At 40.2% G+C, this 13184-nt stretch overlaps 1 pseudogene; it reads left to right on the top strand.

Moving 5' to 3' along the window:
- Positions 1 to 583: 583 nt before the first annotated feature.
- LOC122642448 lies at positions 584 to 12311 on the top strand (annotated as a pseudogene).
- Positions 12312 to 13184: the final 873 nt, after the last annotated feature.

Raw genomic sequence — 13184 nt, 5'->3', positions numbered from 1 at the left:
CCACACAGGTAAATGACCGCCCTACCCACTGCCCGGGTGGGGTCCACGCCCCTGCTTGTGTATGGGTCGCACAATGACAGCTATCTGCCCCGCCGTAGAGGATCCAAATTGCTAGTTCCCGCGAATTCCGATTTTTGTTTTCTTTTTACTCTCTGATTTCCTTTCATGCTCTCAATGAGGATCCAAATTGCACTAGTTTCCGCGAATCCCTTTCCGCTTCTGATTTCCTTTCCTTTTCTCAACCTGTATGATCCGGTCTTGGAATTCTTCTGCTCCGTTCATCGTCGCATCAACGGAGGAATCTGCAACTAGTAGTAGTAGTGTTTTTTGTTTTTAAGAATACACAAATAGATTTTTCAAACGTGCAACTTCACCGTCGATGTCCATTCCTAAAGTTTAAAGTGTCGATCTAGAAGCAACGGTGGATTACGGTATATTTTTTTTCTTTCTAAAAGTGTTATCCATCTCTTCGTTCTCAAATAGGGTTTTCATAAGTGTTTGAAACCTGCAACTTCACCGTCCACTATCATTATACACCGTCCTCATCCTCAGCGAATCTCAGCAAATCACAGATAGGTTTTTTCATAGTGTCTGAAACCTGCAACTTCACCGTCCATGTCCATTCTTCCTAAGGAGCTCTACCCTAGTCAGGATGATCTGCTCTACGAAGAAGAGATACTAAGGAATCCATTCAGCTTGAAACTATGGTGGAGGTATCTCATCGCTCGGAGCAAAGCGCCACTCAAGAAAAGATCTGTGATTTACGAGAGAGCTCTCAAAGCTCTTCCTGGGAGTTACAAGATATGGAACGCTTACCTTCGGGAACACCGTGAAATTGTTCGAAATCTCCCCATCACGCACCCTCAGTGCGAGAATCTCAACAATACCTTCGAACGAGCACTGGTCACTATGCACAAGATGCCTCGGATCTGGGTTATGTACATTCTGAGTTTGACGGAGCAGAAGCTGCTTACTTGTACCCGTCGGACATTCGATCGAGCTCTTTGTGCTCTCCCTGTCACCCAGCACGAGCGGATTTGGGAACGCTACCTTGTTTTTGTTAGCCAAAAGGGCTTCCCTGTGGAGACTTCCCTTAGGGTTTATCACCGATACTTGAAATTTGATCCAACACACGTTGAGGATTTTATTGAGTTCCTTCTAAATTCGAGTCTCTGGCAGGAGGCAGCAGAGCGGCTAGCTGGGGCATTGAATGATCCTCAGTTCTATTCAATCAAGGGCAAGACGAAGTACCAATTGTGGCTCGAGCTCTGTGATCTGCTCGTTAATCATGCCACTGAGGTGTCTGGTTTGAATGTGGATGCAATCATCCGGGGTGGTGTTAGGAAATTTACAGATGAAGTTGGACGGCTGTGGACTTCCCTGGCAGACTACTATATCCGAAGGGGTCTCTCTGAGAAGGCAAGGGACATTTATGAGGAGGGAATGATGACTGTGGTCACTGTTAGGGATTTCAGCATTATTTTCGACACTTACTCCCAATTCGAAGAGAGTACGCTTGCTTACGTAATGGGACAATTTGATTCAGAGGATGCTGGTACAGAGGGGGGCAATGCAGTTGAAGTGGAGGGAGATCCACGATTGGATGTCAAGCTTTCAGAGTTGAAATTTAACGAGAAGATTTTCTGTGGTTTTTGGTTGAAGGACGTGTATGACGTGGATTTGAGATTGGCTCGAATGGAGTATCTTATGGATAGAAGGCCTGAGCTTTCCAATGGTGTTCTCCTTAGGCAAAATCCGCATAGTGTTGAACAATGGCACTAGAGGGCCAAGTTTTTGAGGGCAATCCGACAAAACAGATACTGACATACACTGAAGCTGTGAGGACTGTAGACCCCATGAAAGCTGTTGGGAAGCCTCATGGCTTATGGGTTGCTTTTGCAAAGCTGTATGAGGACCACAAGGACATTGCTAATGCAAGGGTCATTTTTGATAAGGCGGTCCAAGTCAACTACAGAACCGTGGATAATCTTGCAATTGTTTGGTGTGAATGGGCAGAGATGGCATTGAGACACAAGAATTTTAAAGGGATTCTGGAGCTAATGAAGCGTGCCACTGCAGAACCGTCAGTTGAGGTGAAGCGGAGAGGTAACTTTTAATGCCTACTGTACTTTTCTCTTTCATGAATCCTGTACTTTGGTTGACTGTGATTCAAACTTTTACTTACCGATGCAGTTGGCCCTAGGTATTTTTTCACTGATGCTATTGGCCCTAGACTTCTCACTGAACATCTTGTTAAATTCATTGGTTTCCAAACTTGATGCTCATTTAGCTAAGCGTAGCTCATTTCTGTGGGACAATAACAACTTTATTGTTTACAATCTTTTCAAGGAATAACCTTCAAAGGTCAAGCTCATCATCACAGCACCATGAGAGTAGTTTTACAGCCTCTTAATGAACTTGAGGTTATCCATACCATCATTACCCAAAATATCAATGTGCCCCCATCTTCATCTAAACTGCATTTTCAGAGAGAGAATAGTTTTACAGCTTCTTAATGAAATTGAGGTTATCTGTATCATCATTACCCAAAATATCAAAGCGTTGTTTCTCGAAAGGCTGCACAACTCTTCTTATTGTGCTGAGTACTCAATAAGACATTGGCACTGTGCAATAGGTTACTCTCATAATCATATAGAATCTTACTGGAGCTGTTACTAATGTCATAATTTTTTTTTATATGTTCAATTACATGTAGTCGCTGCTGAAGGGAATGAACTGGCGCAGATGAAGCTTCAGATCCTTGAGGTTATGGGCCTTTTATGTGGATTTGGAGGAGAGCCTTGGAACTTTGGAGTCCACTCGTGCTGTATGCCTGTATATGAGCAGATACTTGAGTTGAGGATAGCCACTCCACAAATTATAATAAATTACGCTTTGCTCTTGGAGGTTGGTCCTTTTTACTGTTTTTGGCTGGTGTTGTATGTGCCTCTTTGTTTCATTTTTCCCTATGGGTTACTGATAGATAATTATACATTCTCACTTCTGCAGGAGCATAAATACTTTGAGGATGCATTCAAGGTATATGAAAGAGGCATTCAGATCTTTAAGTATCTGCATGTCAAGGATATTTGGGTCACGTATCTCACCAAATTTGTCAATCAGTATAAAAATATGAAGTTGGAACGGGCAAGAGAGTTGTTTGAACATGCTATTGGAAAGGTATTTGACATTCCTTATTGTCTTGTTGTTTTTGTTTGTTGAGTGTTATAACCACTCACTTTAATGGTTGCTAGTTAAAGTTTAGCATCAGCTCAAAGCTTTTTTAAGATAGCGTTTGTTCTTTTATTGAGGAATTGTTTTATTATGAACAATTGGTAAACCCATGGTTGCCGTTATCCCATGTTTTATTAAGTTAAGCATGAACTCCTAGTCCAAAATTAATTTCCCCTTTGTTGTTTTGAAGTATCTTGCATAGCCATTTGCCTCTAAGTAAACAAGGGACCCGATAGACACCACCTCTGAAGTCAGCCCTTGAGCATCATGCCAAGTGTGGCCGCACCCCTCTCAGTAGGCATGGCTATGGCACCAATTGGCTTACTAACTTCCTGCAGCAACACTCAGATAACCAGTGGTTATAAACAGTTAAATACTCAGTTATGTCGAAAGATTTGATAAAAATTTTATGCGTGGTATCAACTTGACATTGCCCTTCATCAGAGCTTGGGCACTGCCAAGGAGTTTGCTGCTTCCCTTCCTAGCAACGTGGAAGTATGAGATATCTTCTTCATATTATTAAATGCCAATGCAGTACCTTCATGTGCTGCCCAAATCAAGTAACTTTTTATTTTCCGTTTTACTATGATCACACGGGTTGGGATTTCTTCTTTTTTGGTACTGATGTAGATCACAAGTCCATATGTACCCTCAGGACCAAGCCCCAAAACCAGCCCAGCCGGGCTGTGGATTCGACTGTTGTGAGAGGCAGCCTGGTCTGATGATGTGGCAAGTTTTTGTTGGTTTGATGGAGCATCCGTTTGGCCGCGAACAATATCTTCATCTCACATCCAAGTTGGTCGTTTGAAACCTTCACACTCCAACTTGAGGGGGAGTCTTAGCGTGTGACATGCTTTCAGTTAGCGGGATTGACAAAGATTGACCACACCTTCCTTTTTTTCTATTATTCTATATCTCCCCTCTATTCCAGCCTTGTACATTGTTTAGTTTGTAACACTTTTAGTAGGTTCCCTGTAGGTTTGTATATATGTAACCACCAGCATATATTCAATATAGCCGATGCAATTGCATCTTCTCCAAAAACTGTTTATTAGTTTATCATGATCATCACCTAAGGCAGCTTCAGCCCAGAGTGAAGCATGAAGAAGTTAAAAGACCAAAACAGTGTTCACGTGAACAGTGTCACAGCCCATATTTGCCTTGTGTGGGGATGTTTTTTAGAAGATCTTGTGGGCCCATCAAGTGGAGGAAGATTCTATCCTATTGCTGTCATAGTTTAGTTTCTATTTTCAATTTGTATTAGGTAGTTTTTTATTTATTTTAGTTTCTAATTTGATTATCTTTACATGTTTAGAAGGCTGAGTTATAAAGCCTTTAGTACTTTCTAATTTCATTCAGTTTCTATTTCCAATAGTTACTATTTTCATTAGTTTCTATTTTCCAAACATTTGCTAAGTTTTACTTTCTATTTTTGGAGCATAGCCTCAGTCTATATAAAGGCAGCTATTGTAATTGATTGGCACAGAATTAATGAATGAAGTCTTGGGGCATTCTTGCACTCGGTTATGGGAGAAATTCCATGTTTCAACAGCTGGGATAGCTGTGTGTGAGAGACCTAGGCTGAGATAGCCATTCCCCTACCCCCTTCTCTTCTATCTTCTCCTACCTCTACTCGATCTCCATTGTTGCTGCTGCTTAAGGGTGTCAAAACCTAGCCCGAACAGTTAAGACCGACCGGAAAACCTGAGACCGAACCGAACCGATCCTTTTTGGATTGGTTTTGAACTGGGGTATGATGGGACCGGCTGAAACTAGATTGCACCGGACCGACTGATAGCAAACCGAAAACCAAACCGAATGAAACCGATACAAAAATAATGAGTATAAGGTTATGAATAATTGAATTGATTTCAATATTAGTGAGCAAATTTATGGTTGTAAGGGAAATTGTTACAAATCAATGAGTATGAGGTTATGAAAATAGGGAAATTGATTTGTAACAATGCTTCTTCCATTGATCTCCTTTTTAAGTGTGGGGCTAATGAAATATTTTATGTAGTTGAAAAGAGAAAGAGAAGAAAATAAGCACAAACCGAACCCAACCTGTTTTAAAAAACCCGGTACCGAACCGAATCCAAACCGCTCGTTATCTTAAACCGAAACCGACACGAAACCAAACCGCACCGAAACTGAAAAGTCCTTATTGGTTCGGTTTCGGTTTCCCTAAAAGCCACACCAAATCCAAAAAAACCGGACCGAACCTGGACCGAACAGACTGATTGACACCCCTACTGCTGCTTGTGACTGCAACAAATCTCTGTGAGAACACACCCTGAAGATCAGAATCCATTCCCAATCAACTCCAAAGGCTGCTTGCTCCCTGCGATCTGATTTTGCTGCTGGAACTTGTGAAGGACATATCTCAGCAACCCCCGATCTGAATTGACTGAGATTTTGAGGGCTTGTCACTGCTGCCAGGGCCTATACTCGGTCCCTGTTTGGAGTCCAGATTGCCGTTGGTTTGTGAGATACTGTACAACCTTCTATTTTGAGGGCTAAGTTTCTATGTTTGAATCCCCTTCATATCTCATCCTTCAGCCATCAGAACTGGCTGAATTTTGGAGCATTTGAACCTGTTCAACATCACCTCCACTCGACCTAAGTTTGTTAACCTTCTGCTGGCTGGTTTGGTTCTTATTTATTATGCTATTAATCTGATTTTGCTTCTAATTTGATGTTCTGCTGCAACCTATCATCGATCCTACTGTAGAATGGTTCTTAGTTGAACCCTTTCTACATTAGGTACTCGCCAAGAAGTTAAGGCAAATTGTCTTTCATTCTCTTGTATGCTTGTACATCATTCCTTTTTAACTGAGTTCAGGGAGAGTGTTACAAAATATGTATTAAGACACCCTGGTTCCCCATTTCTTGTGTGCCATATGTTGTTTTCAAGCCTAAAAAGAGTGTGAAACCTTTGTCGTTTACTAGTCAAGGTTAAAAACTTCTTGTCCTTTACTGTTTGCTTACCTCTGCTGGGAGCTTAACAATGTCATTGCATAGAGATTCTTGGATGATTTGGGAGATGAATTATTTCCTGTGTGGCTATGCAGATATAATACATAAATAATGATCTTTTTTATTTAAAGATCAGCAAGCAAAACATTTTTTTTGGAAGGGGTCAAAGTTTATGCTGTTTTCATTAATTACTATAATTTTCTTCTTTCTAAAATTATACTTGATTCTTTTGTGAAGATGCATTTCTCTTGCAAGCTCTCCATTTTTCATAGTAGTTGTCAATTCGCCACTTCTCTTCTTTTCATTTGAAATGGTTTTTAGATGATATCGTGTTCTGCATTCTAATTAAACTCTCATCAGGCACCTGCTGAATATGTCAAGCCTCTGTATCTACAATATGCAAAATTGGAAGAGCAATATGGTCTAGAGCGTGCTGTGGAGGTTTATGGTCAAGCTGCAACGGCCGTGCCAGATAATGAGAAAATGGGCATGTATGAAATTTACATTGCTCGTGCAGCCGAGATTTTTGGTGTTCTGGAAACAAGGGAGATATATGAGGTTAGTTCAATTCTCTTGTACCTTACCAGATTTGTTTTATCAATTGTCTTGCTTCTAATTTATATGCTCAGATTTTCTCTAGTAAATTGAAACAAACTTCATTTGGTCTTGTTGACAATTGGATTGATGGGGAATCTTAACAAGTCACATGTATGATTGGTGGCATATCTCAAATGTTATGGCCTCCCATGTATGCGCTTCTTCCCTTGGTTTTTCAATGGTCCCTGCTTTTCAAATAGAGAATGTTTCAACCAATTTCTAGCCTTATTATGATTCCTTGCTATGTTAGTGATGTAGAACAAAGCATAAAGAGGAGCACCAAAATAAAATTCCGGAAAAAGTTACTGTGCACGCAATACTATTCACGTGAACAGTGTTGTGGGTCCATCAGCTTTGAATGGAGAAGGAAGTCCATGAAAATATTTGAGATTCACTGGGCCCCACTGAAGATAGCAAGACAAGGCAAATTTTGTTGCTGCTTAGTGTCTAATTTGTGTTTCCTTCCTTTTTAGTATCCTTGTTTGTTTTAGAAGGCTAGATTCTATAAAGCCTTAGTAGTTTCTATTTTTCAGTTGGTTCCTATTTTCCTACTTTCTATTTTCAGTTAGTTCCTATTTTCCTACCTTCTATTTTTGTAAGCTTCCCTAAGCCATTAAATAGGCACACATTGTAAGGAAGGATCACAACTTTGATGAATAGAATTTTCAAGCAATGCTTGCAATCGACTTTGTGAGAGAATCCGCCGTTCAACAGCTGAGATAGCTGTGTGTGAGAGGCCCAAGGCTGAGATAGCCTACCCTATCCTTCTTCTATCTTCTTCTATTTTCCATTGTTTTTTTAATCTTTTATTTCAATCAATTTTAGTGAGATTTCTGCCCTGAAAGTTGCTGATCTGCTGAAGACCATTCGAAAGGCTGAATCAGCCATTGGAATTGATGTTCAATTGTTACATGAAGGCTTGAGAATATCAATATATCGAACCTACTATAGTGTTGGTTCTTAGTTGAACTGACTTCTACATTAGTTAGATTGGGCTGCCATGTTGCCAGATCCCTGTGCCCTCTTTTAGGTTTTTATATTTTCTGAGTACCTTTGTTTTTTTTTCTTTTTTCTCCTTCCCAAGAATTTTCTTATAAAGACCAATAGCAGATGAAGTTTCTAATTAACCTTTAAATTACCTTGTAAAAATTTTTGGATGATATTGGTATGACTAATTATTAAACAAGATTGTTTTGGAAGTGAGATTCTAGCTTAGTGGTTGAGACTACTTGAGACTAATTGATTAAGTGATGCAGATTCATCCTAGAAATGGGCTAAGAGTGGGGATATATATGTAATGGGCCTTTGATCCCATGGGTTCTCTATGTAATAGGCCACTTTACTGGGCCTAAAACAAGGGTATATAGGTTGCATACGGGATTAGTTCAATACTTAGTCTTATTTTTATGTTTTTAATTGAATTGGTTCAAAATTGGTTGCATCCAATTGGTTCAGTTGGGTCAATTTAAGTTATCTAGCTAAGTGTCTTTTAACTTAAGTTAGTAGGGTTAATTAGGTCTTTTCAGTATTTTAAGTTATTAATTTTAGATAGTTGTCATTCCCTTCCACGATTTATGATGGAAGAGGTTAGATTGTTATAGGATTTGGTTGTTACCTTATATTATAAATAAAGCAAATTGTGGGAGGCTCCCCCATAGATTGTTTGAGTTTCAAAAAAGAATTCGTTGGCTGCCATTGTTGCTGCTCCTTGCTCCCCTGTGAGTGTGTGCATCTTTGTGGATATCAAGTTGGAAAGGGACTGGTGGAATCCGGTTGACTCCTTACACCGTGACGGCTGGGAGGATCTTCTTCAGCTGGGAGGTGGTTTTATCCTCCTATCACATAGCTGCTGCCTCCATTGAAGATCACCTTCAACAAGTAAGTTAGTTAATTAATTTCATTAATTCCCTTCTTCTCTTCCTCCAGCCCTAACCTCCATTATCCTATCGATTTCCATAAACCCTAGTAGTCTTAATTCTGTCCAGACCTGTTCCCTCATTAGATTATCATCAAAATCCAACCACAACTCCTCCTCATTACCCCCCTACACTCGACCTAGCCTGCTGCCCCATCCTAGCACCCTAAACCCTATCTGACATTGTCTCTGTAAAACCCAAAAAACCCTAGATTTCTGTTCAGACCTAACTAACCATCAGAATCAGCCCAAATTCTGGTCGAACCTCCCTCCCATTGTCACCTATACTTGATTCAAAACCCTGCCCCAAATCGCATCTCTAAACCCTAGTTTTGACTATTTTTCCTATTTCTAAAACCCGAAACCCTAACACTAATTCTGCAGAATTTTCAAACCCATTCGAACCCTGATATTTTATATCATAATAACCCCATAGACCTGCCCATCATTAGCATATATCACATTCACCCTTTACACTAGTATTAACCCTAGTTTTGCCGTAAACAGCCCTTAAATTGCCAATCGGCTAGTAGGTTGCAAGGGCCTGATTTTACCTGGCTCGTAGTAGGATGGTCTCCTATTCTAGGTCTACATTATTAAGAGGTCTAAGATTCAAGTCAAAGGGAAAAAAGAAGATTGTTTTGGAAGCCTATAGAGGGCGGACCTTGGCGCAACAACAAGGTAGCACCATTGAGACTTAGCGGTCATGGGTTTGAGCCGGGAACAGCCTCTCCAACAAGAGCGGGTAAGTCTGTGTACATTAAGACCCTCAGACCCCACAGTGGCTGGAACCTCGTGCACTAGGTGTGTAATTTAGTCCTAGATTGGAAGGGGTCCAACTAGAAGCCAATAACCAGGATCTTCCATGAACAAGGTAGTTCGAATAGGTCAAAATAGGTGTTTTTGGTTAAATTAGGGTTAGGGTTTAATGGGACCTAGGGTTTGATGGTAGGGTTAGGTCAAGTTGATGTAGGGGAGTCTTCCTGTGAAGGTCTTGTTTAGTTTTAACAAGTCTAGGCCTTTTAATTGTAATCGGCAGCAAGGTTAGGGTTAGGGTTTCGGGTTTTTGAAAAGAGGAAAAAAAAAAGGATTTTTAGGGTTTATGATGGTCAGATGAGGGGACCACTTGGATCGAGTTTTCCTTAGTATGAGAGGAGAATTCGGTCAAAGTTTGGTATGAATTGGCTGGCTGGTTTGGTCTGGGCAGAATTTAGGTATTGGGAAAATTGAAAACAAAAGGGGGAATCTTAGGGTTTGGGCTGTGAGAGGATTAGAACAGGAATTGTTGGGGATGGGGATGATTCAAACTCACTGTTGTTGCAGAATTTCCTTGGCGGCAGCTTGTTGGTTGAAGAACTTGAATAAAAATCGAATCTTGAACTTGAAGTTAAAAGAAGAGCTTCAATAGAACCACCCGGGCTTCACACCGCAAGGTGTCAATCGGATCAAACACCGATCCCTTCAAATGATCCACCCGGGCTTCACACTGCAAGGTGTCGATTGGATCAAACACCAATCCCACCTGCCTTGAATCTTCAATGGAGAAGAAGAGCAGCAAAAAGCTTTTCATTAATCAAAATTCGTGTTCAATACTTGCCCCCCTTACAACTTTATATAAAAGACTCAAAAATAGACTCCTACACTAAAAAGGAAAGGCCTAACCCAATCCTTAACCTATTAGGTAATTTAAACTAACTAGGAAACTGAAATAGACTCAAACAGAATCCTATTCTAGCCCCACTAAACACTTATGAGAAAACTACTAAAATCACTTAAATTGGACCATTGGTTGAACTGGTTCAATTTATGAATAAAAACACCAAAATAAAACTAAGTATGGAAAATAAACAACTAATCCCGTATGCAACCTAATTACCCATATTATCGGCCCATAAAAGTGGCCTATTACATAGAAAACCCATGGGATCAATGCCCAACATGTATATAACCCCACCCTAGACTTATTCCTAAGCAAAGAAGCCCAGTTTGGTGATAAATCTGGATCAGTATGCCCTTTATTGTTTTGGAAGCCTTTACTTCACAACTCACCTGGAGTAGTTGGAGCAATTTCCAGTTTCTGTCTCTTTTAATTCGTGCTATATATTTCTTTGGGGATTGGGGGTGGGGGGGGGGTTGTTTGGATGCATGATGCATGTATTTGTACATGCTTATATTTAGTTTCATCCACTTATCTTCTGTTGATGCAGCAAGCCATAGCATCTAGTCTCCCAGACAAAGACATTAAGACCATGTGCATGAAGTATGCTGAATTAGAGAAGAGTCTGGGAGAAATTGATCGTGCTCGTGCAATATACCAATTCTGGTCCCAGTTTGCAGATCCACGATCTGATGCTGATTTCTGGAAAAGATGGCATGACTTTGAGGTTCAACATGGAAATGAAGACACCTTCAGAGAAATGCTCCACATCAAGCGCAGTGTTGCTGCCAGCTATAGCCAGGTGAGTTTTGCACTTTCACTTTTAAAAGGAATATGGTTTTTAGTGATGATCCCTGTATTTTAGATAGGAAATGACCAACCCGTAACAAAGCTAAGTTGAGGAAATGTGATGATGCGGTTGACACCCATCACCTAGCTATATTATAAAAATCTCCTTTATCAATAATTAATACAATTGAATACCATTTTATGCATTGATGCTTTGTGTACCATAGTGCTATATTTTTCTTGCTCCGCCCAAAAATGGATCTGTCAGTTGAAGTCATACCATCTTGTTGATTTTGACATGAAAGATCTCCTAGGTGGGTTGGAACAATGGGTTTGTTCTGATCACTGCATGCCATGATTAATGTTATATTGTTTAGAGAGATTTTTGCCCATTGTGTTTTGATGGTAGATAACTGTTTCTGTATTTGCCTTATTTCCCTTCTAGTCTTTTTTGATAAATATTTCTCTTCTAATTTTCTTCCACTTGCAGATGCACTTTATCCTCCCAGAATATTCAATGCAAAGAGGTTAGAAGTTAAACCTTGAGGAAACTGTGGATACACTGAAGTATGCTGGGGTCCCTGAAGATGAAATAGCTGCAGTAGAAAGGCAGTTGGACCCTGAAGCAACTAATGCACCTGCTAAGGACAGTGGCAGAAAAGTGGGCTTTGTCAGTGCTGGTGTGGAGTCGCAACCTGGCGTGATTCGAACTCCAGGTGGAGGGAGGAAGGTAATGGCAAATAATGAGGAAATAGAATTGCCAGAGGACAGTGACACAGAGAACGATGATGGAGTTGAAATTGCCCAAAAGCATGTTCCAGATGAGGTTTTTGGAGATTTGGCGTGGAATAAGGAGCCGAGTAGGGAGGAGCCTGATAAACTTGGTGCGCTTGAGAGGATAAAGAGGCAGAGACGGTTATAGGTGTTGGCTCTATCTCCCTATGGTAACTAATTAAGCAACCCTTTTTCCAATCCTTTGTATGTATCTCTAGTTTCTCTACAGTGGGAGTTGTTTCATTTGTATATATTAGAAAATGTTGTATGTATATATATCCATTAGGATTTCATCTTTATCCCAAAACTAATTAAAACTTTGCACTAAGGCTCAATTTGCATATGTGGCATAAATTTTTAATGATCCACTGAAGTTTAACATGTGTGTGTTTCAGTTTCTTCATGCATTTGTATTTTGCACATGGATGCTTACATTATGCAGATTCCTTGCAAGTATCCACTATTTGACCGAAACTAATCTTGACAAATTGTTATTAGTCCCACAAGTATGAGGTAACTTATCAATTATGGTCTTAGTATGCAAGTACGGGATATGACCTTTAATAATTGGTAAGTCTCGTTTAGTTTTGACTTAACGTTGAATGTTCTAATGTGCTCTCAGCTTAATGGTTTGTTAACTGAACCAATACTTTGGATGTATAATGGGTTAAGTTCTCCTTTATGAATATGAACATTTGTGAGTGTGACACACCCAATAGCTGCTCTTGTATCCTTTTCCCATCCAAGATTTTGAGCAAACAGCAGGTGGGTTTCCTACATGGCTTGCAATATCCAGGCATTGACTTGAACTTTGTGGACATATCCATGCTTCCCAGTGTCAATTTCTTGATTAGATTAAGCCATGTGCTTTAATTGAAAGGGTCCTCTTGGATAGAATGAAGACCTGGACCACTGAAAATGCAAGAGAAGTCTGTGTCATACTAGTGTATGGGGTGAGATGGGCCGCCAAATTCGGCTAAAGGCCCTTCCACAGTCCAGAAGATACCTGTCCATCCAACTGCCAAATAACCTAAGTCAGACCTAGATGAGGTAGAAGTAGCTGCTGTGAAGGAAACTCTGTCAATGGTGGACGCTTTTTATCCTTTGGTGCCTGTTTCAAGGTAAAAACTACTTGGACCAAATTTACCTGAAAATTTTAAACAATCAAGGTTCATGACTTAGAAGTTCTGGTGGTTTAGGTTCACTTATATATGTTGCTTATGTGCAGCTCCCTTATGTGGT

The sequence above is a fragment of the Telopea speciosissima genome, chromosome 10 (assembly GCF_018873765.1).
Source record: "Telopea speciosissima isolate NSW1024214 ecotype Mountain lineage chromosome 10, Tspe_v1, whole genome shotgun sequence".
NCBI classification, from domain to species: Eukaryota; Viridiplantae; Streptophyta; class Magnoliopsida; order Proteales; family Proteaceae; genus Telopea; species Telopea speciosissima.
This window is presented reverse-complemented; position numbering and strand designations above follow the sequence as displayed.